The 22,417-nt window shown below is 38.4% G+C and overlaps 1 protein-coding gene across 1 annotated transcript in view; it reads left to right on the top strand.

Annotated features, from left to right (window-relative positions):
* The first annotated feature begins 889 nt into the window (after positions 1-889).
* Positions 890-22,417, top strand: part of ptprfa (protein tyrosine phosphatase receptor type Fa) — a 264,589-nt gene continuing 243,061 nt past the window's right edge. Inside the window, exon 1 of the mRNA XM_053683707.1 lies at positions 890-1,393. The gene's annotated coding sequence lies outside the window, so the exon portion shown is untranslated. The remainder of the gene's footprint in view (positions 1,394-22,417) is intronic.

Below are 22,417 nucleotides of genomic sequence, written 5' to 3'. Positions count from 1 at the left end.
TTCTTTTTTTATCTTATAAAAAAAAGTCTAGGTGATGTAAACCACTGTACTCAACTAGAAATACACCCTGAATGGGATGCCAGTCTATCCCAGGGCACCACATACACACACACACACACACACACACACACACACACACCACACACACACACACACACACACACACACACATTTTCGCACACTCCGTCACATCCAGAGGCAATTCGGCATAGACACTACTAGCAGTGGTGTATTGTTGTTTGAAAAAGGTGTTGTAAGAGGAAACCCGAGAACCTGGAGGACACAGGAATTACATCAAACTGGGAACTGGGAACACTGGAGCTGTGAGGTGGCAACACTACTCGCTGCAACACATCATGTAAATACTTTTTTTTTTTAAAGGATTCCAAAGAATCCATCACCTTCATCCACTGTAGAGTTTAGAAAGCAGTTAAATAAAATGCAGTCTTTTTTTTTTTTTTTTTTTGTTAACTCATCATCAATTATGAGTTAAAAAAAAGCAAACAAACAAAAAGTTCTGGAGCTCAGGTTACTGTGTATGTAGTTTTGCATGTTCTCCCTGTGTCCATGTGGGTTTCCTCCAGGTTCGATGATTTCCTCCCACTTCCTAGAAAACATTCACATATGCAAATTGGCTATGCTAAATTGCCCCTAGAGGTGAAGGAGTGTGTGCATGGTGTCTTGCAATGGACTGGTGTCCCAGTGATCCCGGGACTGCCTCAGACTCACTTTGACCCTGACTAGGATGAAGTGCTTACCGAAGATAAGTGTATTTAGGTGAGTGTGTGATGAACTGCACAGTTTAGTGATACCCAGCCTACCTCATGAGTGGTGCGTTAATAAGCTGATAAATTGAGTCAGGTGAGTGCGATTTTAAAAACAGCAGAACAGGGGAACTATGGGAAACACTGATCCAGCACACATGTTATGCTCGTGATAAGTTTAATCACGTGTGCTGGAATAGCAAACACTGTAAGATCTGGAGTAAAGGGGCAGGATTTGGAGGGAAACACTGGCTAAGGAAACACGTCCGGTGTCCGGCGCGAGCCAACGAGTCCGTGAGAGAGAGAGAGAGAGAGAGAGAGAGAGGGGAGCGCGAGAGCGGAAAGAGAGCAGAGCTGCCGCCCGCCACACGGAGAAGCGCGCGCGCACACGGACGACAGAAGATCTATTTGTTTCGTCCAGCGGACCTTATATTCGTGTTTGAGGAATATACTTTGAATTTGCGTGGGGAATTTTCTGTCTGCTTTAAGACTCTGTGGAGAGAAAACAGGACACGTCAGAAGAGAGAGAGAGAGAGAGAGAGAGAGGACGCGGCTGGTGTTCAGAGCGAGCGCGCGCACGAGATACAGCGGGGAACAGAGAACCTAGAGCATCAATGCATGGAGAGAGCGTGAGTTTAAAATGCGCACCACTCACATTATCCTGCTCTGATTTGGGGGGGGGGGCAGAGAGAAAAAAAGAACACTTCAGGTATCTTGAACTGCACGTGCGTTTATTTGTATGCATGCTTTCTTTCACCACACAAGCCAGCTTCTTAGCAGGTTCCTGGGTTGAATTACAAACGCCTCCCTTATTTCTTAAGTGTTAATTGATTTTATTTATTTGTTTATTTATTTAGGGGGGGTCAATAGAACCATGAACTTCTGTGCTTTAAAAAAAAACCTGTTACATGCATTTGCTTGCACAGGCTTGAGTGTTGCAAATCTGTTGCATTCAGAATTGCATAAGAGCACATACATGACTCAGAATGGATGCAGCAAGTCTTCAGTGTCAGTCCTGTTGCAAGCATTAGACATGACACATGACATGAAACTTTAGCCTACCAGATTAAATCTGGATGTATTCTGCAGTATGGAAAGCAGTATGTGATGTGGGACAGGACTTGCTTGTTGTTAAATATGATGGTATTTTGCACCATCTGAGGAAACAAGAGCAGAGACGATGTAGGATTAATCCCTGGTGAAGCCGCAGCAGAAATATGAGTGTGAGGTGCTGTGTTTTAGAGAGCCACCATCTACTCGTACACAAACACAAGGAGCTTGATTATGAGACTATGAGATTGCGTCTGTTTCAGGGATTTTGTAACAAAATCACAATGACGTATGCTTGGGTGCTTATGAGAGACAGATACCCCTGGGAGCGGACTCTGCAGTTCACTCAGTTTTATTTTGAGCCGAAGAAGCACAACAAAACTGCCAGTGTTGAATGAGAATTAGTGTTTCTGTAAATGCAGCTGGACCCAAATGGACTGTAAAATTGACTGGAAAATCAAACATACACCATTTTTCTCATAGTCAATTAATTGAAATGTGCCTAGTGTCTAACACTTGATTCACTGGAGCTACAAGGCTATTGCAATCATCTAAAATGTATTATCAAGAGGCATAATACACACTCTAAAATTCACCAAACTATTCCTTTAATTTGGCAGTGTCAGAGTTAAATTGAGAGAAAAATTTTCAAGGCTTTATGGTATTGCTGTTGAAGGCTATTAATTTCAATTCAATTAGCAGACGCGTCTTGTTTTGATGTTAATATCAATCATGTTTAGCATTTCATTATACTATGTTGTGTAGTACTGTGTAGAACCTTTTAAGTGATTAAAGAGCTCTCATGAACATCTATGCAATTTCATTATATATAAGACTCTTGCACTTACTGTATTCCCTTCTCTTGGCATGGAGGAGTACAGTATGCACATTTATTACATTTGTATTATTTATATTATTTATTGCAGGTTCTTTCTTGGGGGGTGGGGGGTGGGTAAAGAAAATAGTTTGGAAAGCTTGTTCTTCAGATAGGTTTATTTTTCTTTCACCACAGTTTTATTACTAGTTTTTAGAATATAGCATGTCATTCCTAATCCGGTCAATAGCTCTGCCCTCTACAAATGGAATCCCACTCAAGTGTCTATGCCGAGGCCTGAATCCAAAACAGAGCAAACACATTGCTGGTGATTAACACTGCTGGAGAGCTCTCTCTCTCTCTCTCAGGCTTGAGTAGCTGAGGTACGACTCAGAAGTGATCCATGGTCGCTCTGCATTAGAAAGGACTAATCACACACCATGATGCCGCATGTACCATGACACGGGCAAGAAATCTGTCCCAACGGAAATTGAAGCATGACTCATATCCCTGGCAAGGGTTGTGTTCTTTATTATCAACCCCTAACCTCTTTAGAGTAATGATTTATGCCTATATGGTGCATATGTGAGCCATTTTGGGCTTTTTATTCATTCACAGAACACTTGCTTGCAAAATTATACTCCTGTGTTTTATGGGCTTCTGAGTCACGCTGACGTCTTTTAGGTAGTGAGGTAATTAGGTGAATGACGATGCATTGGTATTACTGTATACCAATTTTTATACTTTTGAAGAAAGCCAAGATTATGAAGCACAATGTGATTCTGCTGATTTAACATGCTAAAGTACAATTACAGATTTGTTTTTAAATTGGCTGAAGATTTTTGATAATTGTGATGTCAGTATTGAGCCAAATAATGGTGATAACTAATTGTGACAGTCATTATCATGTAGTCCTAATGATTATCAAATTACATTTCTAATGATCAGATTCATTTTAATGGCTTTTCATCGACTTTCTTTTTAATCAATGAACATTTGTTTCTTCCACCCACATGCATCACCATCTGCTATGTTAATTGTAGCTTTGTGGTATGAATAATAAATGCTGAATTACAAATATGGGGATAAATAGCAAACTTGGCTCAAGTTTTATCAAATTAACACCGGTTTATTTAAATCTGTTGATCAAATCACACGACAAGCCAGTAGGATTTACAGTAATTTGAATTAATTATTTTTGTTTTTTTGTTACCTTCACCCAATAGTTATTTGTCTAAAATAACTCCTCAGACATGTAATCAAACCTTTGCATTTAATTGTATGGCATTTACTGCCTCATAATAGTGCATTGGATGATTATTTTAACATTCTTTACTTATCATATTCATGGAAATAACTGGAAGCATGTCTCTGGCGTCCTGTAGGACTGTCTGCTGATTGAGGTGTCCAGAATCACTCAACATTTCTCTGTTGCAAACACACAATAACAGAGTCCTGCAGTTACAATTACTCTCATGCTCGGTTGTCATTCATTCAGCAGTGATTGTGTTTTATTTCCACACAGACCAAGAGCTTGACTCAATCAACAGACCACAGGTCGTGACTGTCACTCCAAAACAAAACCAGCAGGAGGCTGTAATCTGAATCACCTATATGTGTGTAAGAAATGGTCCATGAGCACTGTGAATGGCAATCTGGGAAAATATGCCACTCCTTGTGGAATCACATAATGACTGCTCTCAGTAGGTTTCATTATAGCATTCATAAACTCAGTCCTGCAGCTTTTCAATAGTAGCTTTACAATTTGCCATATGCTCGAGACTGGGGGTTTATTTTGGTATGATAATACACAATATTAAGAATATTTGAATTAGTTATATGAACTCAATAACTTATTGTGGTTACACTGGTGCCAAATAGGTGTGAACAGTTCTAGCAGAAATAAAAAAATATTGTAGCATGTACATGAAAACACCATCAAAATATCTTGAATATAGGCAACTATATCAACTAATACTTCTCTTTATTAGATTGTTTTTAAACAAACTTTTCAAGATTTTCTTTTCCAATTCTTTTCTAAGCTTGAAATTGTCTTATTCTATTTGCATATGGTTTATTTCTAGAAGCAAAACAATCTGCCAATAGAATATAGACAATTTTAAGCTTGACATTAATATACTGTTTTAAATGTATTGTTTACTTAGTGAAATGCCCACATTAATTAATTGGGGTGAAAATGCCCACAAACCATTAAGCCATGTGTGTGCTATGTGTGTGCTAATTAATAAAGACAAGCTTAAGGAAGAAACAAAAACTGCATTCTTAAAGTAATTATATTCTGATACTCTTGCAAACTGAGATAAAAACCTAAGCAAAAAAAAATCATGATTTGAATTATCAAGGCTTACAAATGCCTTGTTGTTGGTAAGTGGCATATTGAAGAGCAACGCATTGCATTGGACAGGTATCAAACCTAGCATTTATCATATATTTACCATATAACCCTACTACATGGTGTTGTTTTAAATTTCGTTCATTATGCAAGGAAACCTGCTGTAATATTTTTATTGACTGATATTAAGCCTGTTTATAAAGTGTAACATATGAAAATATACTCTGTAGGGTGGCACAGTGTTACAGAGCTTGGGTTACTGTCCATATGTATTTTCTGTGCATGTTCTCCCTGTGTGTGTGCTGGCTTCCTCTGGGCTCTCTGGTTTCCTCCTACCTCCCAGAAATATGCCAGTAGGTGGCACAGACAGAATGTGTGTACATGGTGTCCTGCAGTGGAGTGACATTCCAGTCTGGGTGTGGCTCCACCACCAAACTGACCAGTATAAAGCAGCTGCTGAAGATGAATGAATGAATGAATATATGGTATATCCTTAAACAGTTCTTTATATTGAGATGTGCATTAGACTAGGTTTCTTTTTTTTTCATCTTCTATAGCAACAAGATTTGTTCTTTGAATGAAGCAGCACTGTCAGCTAATGTAGGAAGGGGAAGCTTTGTACTTTTCAGCCTGACGTTAAAATAACCAAGGCTTTCACTCCAAAACTTCTGAGCTCCTTTTGATCAGCAGCAGCTAAGGCAAAGCATGCTGCAGGCTTTTTTCAGCAACTCTATACTAGAGGTGATGTCATGATTCAGAGATTGTTAGCGCTTTTTTGAGACACTTTTTACAGTACCCTCCACTAATATTGCCACCCTTGGTAAATATGAGCAAAGAAGGCTGTGGAATTATTATTATTTTTATTGTTTAACCTTTTGATCTTTTGTTAAAAAAAATATTTACAAAAATACTCTGCTCTCAAGGATATAAAAAAAATTGCAAACTTTGTTAAGTATATGTGTGCAACAATTACTGGCACCCCGTGAATTCATCCATCCACCGTCTATACCATTTACCCTTCAGGGTCACAGGGAAACCTGGAGCCTATCCCAGGGAGCATCGGGCACAAGGTGGGGTACACCCTGTGCAGGGTGTCAATCCACCGGAGGGCACAATCACATAAACATTCACACACCCATTCATACACTATGGACACTTTGGACATGCCAATCAGTCCAAGGAGAGGAAACTGGAGTACCCAGAGGAAACCCCTGCAGCACGGGGAGAACATGCATACTCTGTACACACAGTGGCAGGAATCGAACCCCCAACCCTGGTGGTGTGAGGCAAACGTGCTAACCACCGTGGTCCCCCTATGAATTCATATGAGAAAAATATATTTGAAGTATATTCCCATTGATATTTTACATTTTTAAGTACTTCTGGGTGACTAGAAACAGGAAATTGTTCAACCATGACTTCATGTTTCACAGGGGTATAAATATGAGGTAACACACAGGCCAAATTCCCTTAGTCATTCATCACAATGGGTAAGACTAAGGAATATAGCTGTGACATTCGGCAAAAGGTTGTTGAGCTTCACAAAATGGGAAGTGGCTATGAGAAAATAGCACAAGCATTGAAAATGCCCATTTCCATCATCAGGGCAATAATAGGTTCCAGTCACTTGGAAATGTTATTAATCAGCCAGGAATTGGACGTGTGTCTATATTGTCTCAACATACTGTGAAGAGGATGGTTTGAGGGGCCAAAAAATCTCCAAGGATCATAGCTGGAGAATTGCAGAAGTTAGTTGCGTCTTGGGGTCAGAAAGTCTCAAAAACTACAATCCGAAGTCACCCACATCACCACAAGCTGTTTGGAAGGCTTTCAAGAAAAAGCCTCTACTCTCATCCAAAAACAAACTCAAGGGACTTCAGTTTTACAGACACTACTGGAACTTCAAATGGGATCGGGTTCTATGGTCAGATAAAACCAAAATAGAGCTTTTTGGCAATAAACACCAGAGGTGGTTTTGGCGCACACAGAGAGGTAGCCATATGGAAAAGTACCTCATGCCCACGGTTAAATATGGCGGTGGCTCTTTAATGTTTTGCGGCTGTTTTTCTGCCAGAGGACCTGGACATTTTGTTAGGATACATGGCATGATGGACTCAAATATCAAATATCAACAGGTATTAAATGAAAACCTGACTGCCTCTGCCAGAAAGCTTAAAATGGCTCATGGTTGGATCTTCCAGCAGAACAATGATCCAAAACATACATCAAAATCAACACAAAAATGGTTTACTGAAAATCAAGGTCCTTCCATGGCCATCCCAGTCCCCTGACTTGAAACCCATAGAAAACCTGTGCGGTGAATTGAAGAGGAGAGTCCACCAGAGTGGACCTCGAAATTTGAAGGTTCTGGAGAGATTCTGTATGGAGGAATGGTCTCAGATCCCTTGTATTGTATTCTTCAACGTCATCAGGCATTATAGGAGAAGACTCAGAGCTGTTATCTTGGCAAAGGGAGGTAGCACAAAGTATTGACTAAAAGGGTGCCAATAATTGTTGCATACCAATATTTAACAAAGATTTTTTTTTTAATGATCCTGTGTTGTGTTTCCAATTGTTTGATATCCGTGAGAGCAGAGTATTTTTGTGAATTTTTTTTTAATAAAAGATCAAAAGGCTAAAGAAAAAGACAATTTTTCACAGCCTTCTTTGCTCATATTTACCAAGGGTGCCAATATTAGTGGAGGGCACGGTATATAATATGTATAATTTGTGTTACAGTGATAGAAGCAGGTAGGCTGTCATTCACTGACCTTCTCATCACCTTTCTATTTCTGCGGTAACCCACACAGCATGGTCCTTATGTAAGGAATAATGCTGCCTCGTAGTAAAGTACCTTGCAAGTAGTATTTCATTTCTTATCATGCACAATTTGAAACATTCATCATGATGCTGTCTGTTGGTTGGAAACCAGATGAAATGATTCAAAGAGATATCAGTGACATCAACAGTTTCACTGTGAGCTGAAACTACTTTGTCTTGCGAATTCTATTATCAACATAAAATAAAGGTGATTATAAATATTAAGCAAACCAATTACCTGTCTGCATACCTGGATAAAGATTAGGATTGTTTGTTTATCCTTCCTGTTGTTAATAAACCTTATGAGCAGCACTTGGGTCTCACTTCCTGTTCAGGCAAGTAGGTTAATGGTTTCCTGATTATTATTTGTTGTTGCTTAATAACTTAAATAAATGCACCTCCATGAATAATTAAAGAATAAACACAGTAACAGGTGCTTTCATTAGTATGAAGAGCAATTAGCGTTATGAATTCCCCCAACAACATTGGAAAGATTTAGTTATTCTGTCTATATTGCATGTCTGCAAATCTTCATTCTGTTGCAGTTAAGACAGATGCACGACTGATGATCTTTTTAGAAAACTCCAAACTGTTAATATATGCAGGAAAAGTGGTCAAAGCAATGTGTTCAAATAGACATTGCTCAAGAGAGTGCACTGACAGGTTATCTGGCTCACTCGACGCAATCACCTAGTAATGAAACGCATTCGATTTTAAATCTATGTCATTTGATGACAGTTACCGATGTCAATAAAATTACGTTACTTGCAAATTTATTCTTAAGAAAACAATATTAAGTGAAATGCATTTTTAAAATAAATCACGTATTGCGTGCCTGCCAGGGGCGTAACCTGGCCTGGGAATTCGGGACTGTATCCTGGAAGTTTTTTTTCTTTAGCCCTGAATAATTCTCCACTTGGAATAGTCTGTCACTAAGTAACTGAACGACAGTAAAAGTGTTGTAATTTTATATCTTCAGTGAACGGAGGCGAGACCAATCAGACGGGGTTTACAGGAAAATACGGAGAAATACTCGTGTCTTGTTGGCTGACAGCTGACAGATCTGCCAAACGCTAGCTCACAGTCAGTGTAAGGAAAAATGGATCTAGACCAATTTTTTAAACCAGTAAAGGAGTTGAAATTGAAACAGTAGCATCCTCTGATGCTGAGCAGGAAAACAATGTGTATAATTGTCTATATGAGTCCCAGTTTACTTGAACGTGATATGAGCAGAGCATAAGGAAAGATAATATACTTTGCATGGCTCTGTAGCAACTATAGACCCATACAATGATAGCTTAGCTCTGCCTCCCCTTGGCTTGCGACACCAAACTAGCCTAGTTAGAATTTTTTATTTTTTTTTTATTGGTATGGTAGTCCTACAAACAGTGACAACACCCGAGGCAAGTGTCACAATAAATCCGACTTTTTCTGATCATGTCGTACATTGACGCGCGCTAAACTTACTGAAAGAACCATGAGTTTCACTTTGTAGTGTATTTTTGTAATTAGTAATCAGATTACTTTTTACATACATAATCAGTAATGTAAATAGCATTTAGTAATTTGTAGTGGATTACTTTTTTTTGAGTAACTTACCCCACACTGGTCTCAGCACCATAATGATCATACAGTTTTAAAAGATGACTCTGAATCTCAGCTGAGCTGTTTGTGGCGAGTTCAATTTTTCAGACTGAAAAAAAAAACATTTCAGAGACGCATTTTGAGAATCTAATTTATTCCTTAGCTAGACCCTGTGTACATATGCTCTGTTCAGATGATTGCAGGTCTCCATCATTTCTTTCCACTATACATAAAATGTCCGAAAATACACATAAAGTATCAACATACATATACATATTGCTACATAGACTTTGTTACCAATGTCTAAATATATCAAAATATGTATTTATACCAAATCTATAATGACTGTATGATAATTTTTGTATCTTAAAAGTGAATTTTACTGCTGAGTAACCGGGAATTCACATTGGATGGCATGCACTGATCATCCTTTCAATCCACATTGCATTCACACACTATACAAGTGTGTAAAATAACTCAGCTGGACATGTGGGCTCATGAGTCTTATAAAGTTAACGTGGATTGAAATGTTAATTAAAAATAGATGCATATTTGTTTTGTGTTATGTGTCTGCTGTGGCCATAAAATTAGAACATGGGGTGTTCATGGGATCTTAAACTTTTTTAAACATTCAAATGTGCATGTGGATTCCTTTGAATTGTCTGAAAAGGACTAAAACTACGATTTTACTACGGAAAGTACGGATTGCATCCGTCCTTACCTCTGTGACGTGACATGAATATAGACATGCCATGCAAAGGTTCGTAGTTCAATAATATTGTTTTTTGTTTCAAGGCTTTTGATGTACAATTGGACAATTGATATTAAATAACTCCCACTGCACCTCAAATCCTCCCCTTAATTCATTTTGCTAGCCTGCACTTCAAACAAGTTCCCACACAATATTCAGGGTATTCCAGTGAGAACAAATCAGTGGGATTTAATATAAACGCAGCTGTAATGAAGCTAGTAGTGTGTGTATAGATTTTTTTTAAAAAAACAATGCGCATAGATAAATAGAAAATTTGATGAAGGGTGATGGAAACATTTTAGTAATAAATGTCAGTTTGTGATATTGAGACTGCACTACTGAGCTCAGTCAATCCTGTGAAATCCTTTTTTTTTTTTACAGGAATCTATACTGTTCTCAAAGCTTCTCCAAAAAAAAAGCCTCCTTTAGAAAGCACACCACACACACAATCACATACACAGACATACACACAACATTGTCACTACCTCTACATTTTGCATTGGAGAAAAAAAACTCCAAACTATACTGGTAAGTCTGTTACCAGAACCTCAGTGCTGTCAGATTTACCCTGAATATCCTCCAAATCTGTAAGGACCTCACCCATAATATTGTGGGAAAACATCACAGACCTTGTGTGTTTTTCACCTCCTTGGGCTTGCACATCCGATCTGCCAAACAGCATCCTGATTAGATCATCTGAGCAAATGAGAATAAGTTGACTCTCCATTTACACTTGTTAAACCCCGCTTGGAGAGACAAAGACATTTGTATGAACTTGAGATTTGATGGACTGGATTCTTGTTTGTAATCTCTCAGGCTAGATCAAGTACACTCGTGCATTTTATGAGCCATTTTTTATGGAGGATCACTCAGATGGTAAATAGATAGGTGTTGGAATCAGAGGCTCTGTAATACTCTGCTGGGGAGAATGGTCCATCTTCAACCTTGACACGTCCCAGGGATTGTAACTCCTGTATATGTATTATATCAAAACCCTTTAGGTTCACAAAATATCCCATCAGGTCTGACCCATTAAAGCTTTTTTATACAGTGGTTTATGGGTATGACTTTTGGATGCAACAGGATACTCATAAATATGTGTTTATTGGTTGCTCAAATTTGTGTTGGCCTTTTGCAAGTAGTATTAAGGTGTAGGGCTAAAATATTAAGGGTTAATTATTTAGTCCACTGCTCTTCTATGACCAAAGACGGAAATAGGTGCAGCTGACGGTTGAATGCATGTTTTAATTTATTATTTATATATCTGACTCCATTTAATTAATTATCTCACTCCGAAAGATAATCTTCTAGTTAGTGCTGAAAGTATAACACAAGAATGTTGATCTGAGTCGCGGCCATCGGATGCGTGATGTTAAAGCATTAATGGCAAAAAGCCCTAATGGTAAAAAGGCACTTCTCATGTTATAAGCCCCTTCCTTGATGTTACAAGCCAGCCCTTTTATACCCCTGAGCCTCTTTGAAATGTAAGTTACCAAGATACCAAATGGGTATGAACCAGCGTGTTTTATGGCAGCATGGAACCCAGCTGCTTTGGAACTATATGTTAGTTCAGTTCCTGAGAATGAGTCAGGGTGTGTGTGTGTGTGTGTGTGTGTGTGTGTGTGTGTGTGTGTGTGTGTGTGTGTGTGTGTGGAGAAAAAGCACATATTGCAACATATATTGTAAATGTTGTTTCCTAAACCTGTATGACATTTATATCACGACATCGTTCACCATGAAATATGGATAAAAATGATACCAAACATGCCCTGAGGAATACTGTAATTAAACCAGTTTTGGTTTACCTGGTATCTCTGAAACATATTCCTGATCATTTTAACCTTAAGCAAATTACTGCCACAATTTATAAATCTTCTGCAAATCTCTCCTCCGGGACGTATGAATGCAGAGCCATTTTGACAGCCCGAGAGCATGTGTGGCAGTCATCGTTGGTTGAAGGGCATTGTGATTACAGAGCTGACCAGGACATGACTCCTGAAGATTCAGTTCCACCTGGTGTCTTCCGCTGTGTGGAATCATTGATCTTGCTGTCTAGTTTTCACTCTGTTTCACCTGAGGTCAGTTGCCTGGTATGGGCTCCTGTGCCCTCCCAACAGGCAATGTCTCTCCTTCCAGCAGAAAGATGAATCAGTGTCCAGTGGTACTCTTGTCCAAGACACATGAATGTCCCATTTTCAACTTATTCCTTACTTCCATTCCGGGATGCAGGAGACCCCCATATTTCAAAGTGGTCCTGATATATTTCCGTTAGACACATATTGCAACTGACAGCATACACATGACATAGTATTTTATTTCAAGGAAAAAACAATGTGGTGAGTATTTTTTACCTTTAAGTGATGTAACCATTTGGTCCCATTTGATAACCGATCCTTGATAATGATCTCTAATACATTATTACATTTTTAAAAAGTGTTGCAAAATTTGGAAAACCCTGTTGCTAAACCAGGGAGCCAGAATTCATAATAATAGTAATAATAATAATGTGCAAGTTGAAAATAGGCTCTATTAATTATCCTGTTGCCACAGAGGTGTAGCCCCTCTAAATACTGTGGGGAAAAGCATTACAAGTTAAAATTCAACAGTCAGCTCTACTCCTGAGTAGGTTTTGTTGGTGTTATTTATGGCTGAAATAAACCATACAGTGGCGTTAGGAGAAAGGTTCAACATAGTTAACACATGAGTCTTGAATACTCTAATGACTATTTATAGATAGATTTTATATAGAATAGATAATCATTATTCCTGGTCTCCTCCAAGGGGGGTGGGGGGGCGTGCTACATGATAGGGGATGCTTGGGGAGCTTTATTTAAGCTCTGGTCTAAATGTATGTTCAAATGTAAGAACAACTGTGTTTGTATTTGATGTAAGAAACTGTATTTTATAACCCAGCCGGTTGTAACAGATTGCAATTTGGACATCTCAGAAATCTTTGTCAAGACAGAATTGCATAAAGCACAGAAGGTCATTAACCATGGCATCATCAAAAGCAATATTCAATATAAGAGGACAGCTAGCCCCTTTGCTAAAAGCACCAACATTCTTGGCACTTCACTGAATAGAGCTATAAGCTCACAGCGTTTTTTGCACAGGCACATTCATACGAGCTGTATGATCTTGAATGTGCATTTTTGTGCCGAAGAAAATAAGGTGGTGGACATCCATTCCCTAAAGACCAGCATTTCTGGACTGCATTTGTTCGTGCTCAGCTATGCGTTCAGTGAACGCTGTACTCTGTTCTGCCAAGTTTTGTTTCTCATATTAGAAGCTATTGATCGTTGCTTGCATATTCTTTATTTGTTCAGATTGAGCGTGTTCAGATATACGTAAATTCTCCAACTCTGAGTTACTCTCTTTTCGAGCGACATTACAATTACGGTATGAGTACTCGATAGCTGAGAGAAGCTGATGCAGTTTAAGCTTATTTGGAAACTGTGCAGATATTCTATTGAAGACTAGTTATTAACCACTGAACGAATACCACTCACAAATGTCTTTGGTGTTGACTGATAGGTCTAGACCCTCATTGTCCAGTCGGACTAGAATATCTTGTATCTCGGTTGCCCAGCTTTCTAAGAAGACCTTTTGATGTCCCTTATTCTTTCTCTGAGCCATTGTGTGTAAGCTAAGGTTCTGACTCCAATTATACGCATCGGTGCGCCTGCTACAGTGTGGGTATTCCGACCGTTCTATAAATGTGTCTATATGGTGCACCTAAATATTTCCCTTGCACTAAAAGTATGATAAGATTAACTTACCTCAGAAGAGACCAGATACAAAACAGCAGCAGCATCCCCCGTTGAGCGGACAAACTTCAGCAGCAATCTGCTGGGTGCAGACTCATTAGGACACTAAAAAAAAAAACCTGTTGAGGCGTACTGGGAAACCATAAAAATGGTCCGCCGAAATACAGGATGATTTCACCACTAACTGGTGTAAAACTATGTCACGTTACATACTTCTTGTGTCAGTCACGTGATACCTGCAATCAGGTGATTCAAAGTTGCACTATTGTTATCGTCCTAAAATGTGTTCATCGTGGTAATTAAGTAGGTTTGTGCTGAGGAAACCCCACGAAGGAAGGGCAAAGAAAGTGGGTGAAAGAATGGATTAGCAGACACGGGCAGCAGGGATTGTGTGTGCTACAGAGAGAGTTGGAGGTGAGTGAAAAGGTTTCTCGGGTTTCCCTTCCTCATGGTGACTTCACCCCATACCTTGCTCTCTCATTGGCCGTAGCTCGTTGCTGCAATCACAGCCAGTTGTGACACTTTTCACACAAGAGGACGTGGAGTCGCCCGACAGCTCCCGATATTTAGCATGCCAAATACCTGTGTGATGTTGGCGATGTGTCGGCGAGCCTCATTGAATAGTTCACACGTAACGATTGACTGCAGATTGGCGAGCACAGATTGCTCGCTGAGTTGCCTCCGATCAATGGGTTTTTGTCGACGAGCTCAGCGACTTGCAAATCGGGCTTAAAATCGTGTAGTGTGAACTAGCCTTTAGCTGTGCTCTCTGGGTGGATAGAATGGCATTTCTCCTCACTGCCAATCAGAATGACACTAATCGTGGGTATCTGTGAACTCATGTATATGGAAGATGGGCGCTCGAGCCTTACTTTAAGTGTGTTCTCTTGCATTGTGATGTTGGATTAGTATCGGTTCAAAAAGATACGATGGCAGAGTTGAACATGAAGCATAGTTGGTAACTGTTGTGCTATAGGTGAGAACTTTCTAGTGGATGGGAATTGGCAATAACACATTTGGAGAAAACTGGGGTAAAAATTGGAATAAAAAAATCATGCATTAATCACTTCAAGTCTAAATTACAAGTGGATGTTTAGGAAAAAATATTGCTACCCAAGTTCTGTCTTTGTAGAAATTATTGATTTTTAATGGATAGTAGTAGATGATCCATCATCACATATTCATCCATCTTCATTAGCTTCCAGTGAGGTTGTGTTCACTCTCAATACACCCTCAGTGGAAGCAGTCCAACAACTATTATAGGCACCAATTAGGTCATAGGTATGATTAGTTTTATATCTCAGTGTACTGTTTATAATACAAACCAATTGAAATTTCTTTCCTTTCCTTTTTCTTTGAATTTTTGTCTTTTGAAAGCCTCTTTCTTCATATTAAAGCGTGTTTTGTATGTTCTCTGATGCAATTGTGTCTTATTGTGTTTTAAAAGATATAATAGTTCATTTATGTCCAGAATATGATTACATCTCCCTTTGAAAATCCACAGAAGGATAAAGTTCACAGATCTATATCTATACTGACAAAGTTTTTGTATCCGACAATAGGTGGTGGAGGCTTTTTGTTTTTTTTCCAGGTTGTCCATGCATTCGTCTGTGCATTTGTCCATGTATCTGTCCATCTGTGCATCCACATGAGATTCTCATTAGCACAATATCTTAAGACAGAGTGGTTGAATGTTTGTTTGATTTATATAGAATTATCTAAATTTTGGAATTTATCCAAACAGGGTCAGGGTCACTGCAAGGTCAAATGTTTACAATTACATTTATGGCATTTGGCATAACTGTCCGAAACAGGTTTTCTTCCTTACCTTGCTTCGTATTTGAAGAATATTTTAAGGGGATTTCAGGCATATAAATTAGTAATAAGAAACACTAGACTTGGTGGTGGAGGCATCCCAATCAACATTATTGACTTTGAGATCAACTTGAACGAGATGTTCTGATGTTTAGTTTTCATATTATTCTGATAACATTCAATTTTACTAAGCTTCTGAAACATTCCTCTGTCCATGATGGTTTTCAAGCATCCATATAACTCTTGTCTGGTGAACAGTATTATAGGTTTAAGTTTTCTGAAAATGATGCATGTGATATGCAACACTGTTAATGACCACTAGCAAATCTATTAGATTTTCAGTATTGTTCCCTAAATAAATAAATAAATGCATATATACATGTATGCATAAATAAATAAATAAATAAATAAACAAATAAATAAATAAATACTATTCAATTAAATTTTATTTATATAGTGCTTTTAACAATTGACATCATCACAAAGCAGCTTTACAGAAATCAAGATATAAATTTTTAATTGATCCCTAATGAAAAACTCCCTGAGATGACATGTGGAAGAAACCTTGAGAGTACCCAAGACTCAAAATGGAACCCATCCTATTGTGAGTGACAACGGATAGTGCGGTTATAAATCATTTCTCTTCTATAGAGTCAACCAGTGCTAAGTGTGTTACAAGGAACTTGAGTATGAGCATCAGAGTAATTTCTGAATTCATTAGAGCTTTAACTTCACATCTATCATATCCAAGTGAAGTTACTATCACTTTGGCAAACTACCTGTCTGCCTTCAAAGTGGGACTTTATTTCAGGAGCACAAGCACTGCCCAACACATACCTAGTTAGCTTTCACCTTCTCTTAAATAAGATACAGAGAGTGGGACAATATTTTGAAATGTTCAGGATCATTCATAGCATGGTGCATATTGTGATATGCTGTGTTTAGGATCAAACATCTAATGTTTAATTAGAATGTACAGAAAATCTCAATCCAGTAATGCAGTAAGTACAGGTGCTGTAGGGATTAAAGGAGTTTCTCCTGTTGGCCAAAGCTCTGAAGCTGCTGTGCTTGTGATGGAAAGAGCAGGTGATTCATTGGCTTTTCACTCAACACCCCCCTTCACCAGCCCTCCCTCCCCCAGAGACCTGAGCATCAGGGGGCATTATCAGTGGTAAATGGCTCTGAAAACATTTCACCTCAGACAAGTCCAGGCAGGCCGTGATTTATGGTCCTGCGATGCTGCAGAACAGTTAGCCATGTTACTGGTAAGGATATGAGCATTTTCATGGCCACAGTTCAAGTTTATTTCAGTTATAAATTTCCAGAGACGCGGAGGAAAAAGCAGTGGAGAATTTATGACCTGAGAGATTGTTGTTTGCAAGCTGCCAGTAAGGAAGTAGCTTTTTAATGCAGTGAAGATAAGAATGACCAGACACTTTTGTACTCATTTCTCAGTTTTGGTCAAGAGGGGTATTAAAGATGCTTTCTTGTCAGGTGATAAATAATATATAAAAAGTAGCATGCAAGAAATACAGTGGCTTAGTGTTTAGCATGTTTGTATCACACCTCCGGGATTGCGAGTCAGCATGTTCTCCCTGTGATTTGGGGGTTTCCTCTGGGTACTCAAAGACGTGTTGTAGTTCCCTGGGATAGGCTCCAGAGTTGCAGGGGAGGATGAGCAGTATGGTACATGGATGGATGCAAGTAAGCTAGTGAGATACTATGGCATTAATTTGTAATATATATTCATTCATTCAATTATATGTTTTGTTTGAACAGCTGGAATTGACAAGGCTACTGACCAACTTGGACCAAACCATACTGTAACTGTCTCAGATAATCAACCTGAAAAACTAATCACATAATATAATTCAACTTATTGGATTCTGAGACCAAAGGTCAAATGGATATTAACACGCCAACTTTACTCTACCATAAAACCTTTCCAATTTGCCCACCTGACCTGTCTTGTGCCCAGTATGTCCAGGACAAACTTGAATCCCAGGTCTTGAATCCCTTGCAATCCATTGTGACCCTTAATTAAACAGTTACATGCAATGAATGAATGAGGGGAAGCATGTTTTCCAATTCTTTCTCCTTAATTGAATCTTGGATTTATGCTTATTTATTTGGCAGAAAGAGAGCTGAAATCCAATGCGAGCACAAAACTGAGCAGTTGAAGACTTTAAGAGTCTTTTTCAAGGTCCCAACAGTGGATTAAAAACAGATAAATAAATTCAGCTTGTGTTTTATTTGAACATCCAGAATTGCTTAGACTGTTAAATGGTAATAACAAAAAATGTTTGCACTTTTGAAAATATGTGACACTAAATTAAATAAAAACTACAAATATTGTTATGAAATACTTGAAGTTTGGGAAAAATTTCTATCCCTGAAACTCCACCTCCTTCTACATATTCAATTCAATTCAATTCAATTCAATTCAATTTTATTTGTATAGCGCTTTTTACAATAGACATTGTCTCAAAGCAGCTTTACAGAAATATCAACACGGTATACAGATATTAAAGGTGTGAATTTATCCCAACTGAGCAAGCCACTGAGTGGCGACGGTGGCAAGGAAAAACTCCCTAAGATGTTTTAAGAGGAAGAAACCTTGAGAGGAACCCGACTCAGAAGGGAACCCATCCTCATCTGGGTAACAACAGATATTGTGAAAAAGTTCATTATGGATTTATATGAAGTCTGTATGGTGTTAAGAGCAGCCGTAGTCCCAGCAGTCTGGAATTAAAGAAGATTTGAGCTCCATCCAGAGGCTGAAAGGATCAGGATCTCTAGTATCTCCATAAATTCGTGTGGGGCTCGGCGAAAGGAGAGAGGGAGAAAGTAGAACAGAATCTAGTCAGGGTAGGCTTGAGTAAACAAATACGTTTTAAGCTTAGACTTAAACACTGAGACTGTGTCTGAGTCCCGAACACTAATAGGAAGACTGTTCCATAACTGTGGGGCCCTATAAGAGAAAGCTCTTCCCCCTGCTGTAGCCTTCACTATTCGAGGTACCGTCAGATAGCCTGCATCTTTTGATCTAAGTAGGCGTGGCGGATCATATAAAACCAAAAGGTCGCTTAGATATTGTGGCGCGAGACCGTTTAGTGCTTTATAGGTTAATAAGAGTATTTTATAATTAATGCGAGATTTTACTGGGAGCCAATGCAGTGTGGATAATATCGGTGTGATATGGTCGTATCTTCTAGTTCTAGTTAGGACTCTAGCAGCTGCATTCTGGACTAATTGGAGCTTATTTATATTCCTACTGGAACATCCAGACAGTATGGCATTACAGTAATCTAATCTAGAGGTGACGAATGCATGAACTAGTATTTCCACATCATGTAGTGACAATATGTTTCTTATTTTAGAAATATTTCTGAGATGAAAGAAGGCTATCCTAGTAATATTATCTACATGAGCATCAAATGATAGGCTGGAGTCAATAATCACTCCAAGGTCTTTAACTGCTGCACATGATGAAACAGAAAGACCATCCAGAGTAACCATGTGATCAGAAAGGATACTTCTAGCTACACGTGGGCCTAATAAAAGTATTTCTGTTTTATCAGAATTAAGCAGAAGGAAGTTAATTAACATCCAATGTCTAATGTCCTTTACACAATCCTCAACTTTACTAAGCTTATGTCTGTCGTCTGGCTTCGCTGAAACATACAACTGTGTATCATCAGCATAACAGTGGAAGCTAATTCCATGTTTACGAATAATTTGACCTAGGGGTAGCATATATAAAGTAAAGAGCAGTGGGCCTAAAACAGAACCCTGTGGAACTCCAAAAGTAACCTCAGTACGCATGGAGAATTCACCATTTACATCTACGAACTGATAACGATTGGTCAGATAAGACCTGAGCCAGGAGAGGACTGTTCCCTTAATACCAACAACATTTTCTAATCTATCAAGGAGAATAGTGTGATCTATAGTATCAAAAGCTGCAGTAAGGTCGAGTAACACAAGCAGCGAGACACAACCCTGATCGTAAGTCAGTAGAAGGTCATTTACTACTTTAACTAACGCTGTCTCTGTGCTATGATGAGGTCTAAATCCTGACTGATACATTTCATGAATGTTATTCCTATCTAAGTACGAGCATAACTGCTTTGCTACAACCTTTTCTAAAATCTTAGAGATGAAGGGGAGATTTGATATTGGTCTATAGCTGGACAATTGAGACGGGTCAAGATCAGGTTTTTTAATCAAGGGTTTAATAACTGCTAATTTAAGTGATTTAGGTACATAGCCACTGCTTAGGGAAGAATTGATTATATTTAGAAGTGGCTCAATTACTACTGGACCAATCTGTTTAAACAAACATGTAGGTACGGGATCTAGTATGCAAGTTGATGAATTTGCTGAAGAGATTAATGTAGCTAGTTCGGTCTCTCTAAGCGGAGCAAAACACTCTAAACATTGATCTGATATTGCTACACTGTCATGTAATGGGTTTGTTACAGTACTGTCCAGTTTTAATTTAATGGCCTGTATTTCACGTCTAATATTTTCAACCTTATCATTGAAAAATTTCATGAAATCTTCACTGCTATGTAATGATTGAGTGTTTCTCTCTGTAGTGGTTTTATTCCTAGTTAATTTTGCTACTGTGTTGAAAAGGAATCTAGAATTGTTTTCTAGAATTGGAATCTAGAACATATCTATCTTCCTATACACTATAACCAGGTCCTGTGACAAAGGGTGCTTCTCATTTCTTTATTACACCGCATCATTTCCTTTCCTTGCTTCCCTATCCTGCTTCTTAGCTCCTCCCTCTAATGAAGCGGAGAAAGGATGCGTGAGAAAGAAACAAGGAAAGAAGGAATCAGGAATAACTTTATTTACCTAATGAGAGAATCTTACACACTGAAGTGTTACTTTAAAGCATCTGTAGTGAATTCACTTATTGATGACGTTTCCCCAGCTGTACTAATTTAACAATGGACCTGCCTAAACAGTACAGTGATTACAGACTCAATTAACCTGAATTAAACCATCATTGCACATGAACATCACATGCTTAAATTTTAAACAAGATTCTACTCATGACCTTTAAAGAAAAAGCATATTAATTGACTTTCATTTGATTTTATTTGTACCCACTTTTTTTTTTATTATTATTATTTTTTATTAAGATTATTAAATTTGTATTTGTGGATCATTTATTGTAATTGTTTTTTTGTTTTTTTTGTTTGTTTGGTTTTTTTTTTGGGTGGGGGGGGGGCATTTAAGGCTTACATCATGTGCTACAACAAAAATTCTTATTCTCAAAGTCTCCTATTTCCTCGCTCCCTTATTTCTCCGATTGCATTTTAAGGCCCTTTATGATTGTGGACTTTGATCGATTTCCAGGTCATAGGCTATCAACCCCAAAAATTTACTAAGCAAAATTTACAATCTCAATCTTCTCCTCCTGGACTCCTACAGTACTGGCCATTTCTTTCATTATGTATGTAACATTTGAACTTGTATTGACTGCCAAAGTGTCACATGAAACAACTAACATGTATTACAAATAAACTAAGAATGAATTGAATTAAATCAAACATGGATTTGAACAGTAAGTAGCACTGTAAAATTCCAATTTCTAATCTATTTAACTGTCAAACCGTTGCATTGATTGTGATCATAAAATATAACCATTACAGCCACATAATTGACTGATGGGAATAACTTGAATGGAAAGAAAAGCCATTAAAATGAGAAAATAGTTTCACCTTCTAAATAACATACAATTATGGACATGATTGTACAGGAACTTTGACCAGCTCTCTTTCACCAGCTATGGACAGTAATTAACCTCTGAATATGGTGGTCTATGAAACTGTATAAAAGCAACAGAGGCAACAATAGAAATCAGAAGAATAAGTGAAGCCACTCATGCTGATATAGTGGTACATTCCAAGCCAGTGTGTGTGTGTGTGTGTGTGTGTGTGTGTGTGTATGAAACCATCCCTCTCTGCATGTCTCATTACGCGTCAGGAAACACTAATCAATACTCATGATTGATCACCAGCTGGATCCAATCATGTTTCCCTTCTCACGTCTCGCCTTCTGCCTCAGGGGGACAAAAACATTTACAGCGCATTAGACATGGTCGCAAAGAACTTGTTCTGTGCCTTACTGGGTTGTTTCAAATATTCGTCACGCTTTATTTAACAATTGATTTGAGAGAGAGAAATATTGGACAACTACTTTATCCTGGTCAGGGTCGTGCTGGATCTAGAGCCTATTTTAGGAACACGGGGCGTGAGACGGGAAAACACCCTGAATGGGACACACACACGAACACAAACATTTGCACTTTTTCACACCTAAGTGTATGAATTTAGCACAGCCAATCCACCTACCTGCATGTTTTGGGGAAGAGTGAGGAAAATCGCAGAACACAGGGACAGTATGCACAGAAACTTCACATGGACAGAAACCCGAGCTCAGCAAACGTGTAGCTGAATATATAATATGTTTTAATAATTGCTCTTGTTGACCCTGAAGTTTTTCAGACTGCAGATATTGTAAATTGGCAATTATTATGAAGTGGCACAACCAAATCATATGACAGAATCAATGACAGGATTATTATTTTTTTAGGATCTCTCAACATTTATTCACAAAGCCATGATGTAGGTAGATGCTTATAATCTGTTATTCAGTATATTGTAATATTCAACATGCACA

The sequence above is a fragment of the Ictalurus punctatus genome, chromosome 11 (genome assembly GCF_001660625.3).
Source record: "Ictalurus punctatus breed USDA103 chromosome 11, Coco_2.0, whole genome shotgun sequence".
In the NCBI taxonomy this organism is placed as follows: domain Eukaryota; kingdom Metazoa; phylum Chordata; class Actinopteri; order Siluriformes; family Ictaluridae; genus Ictalurus; species Ictalurus punctatus.
Note: the sequence above shows the minus strand (reverse complement) of the source record. Positions and strands in the feature narration are given on the sequence as shown.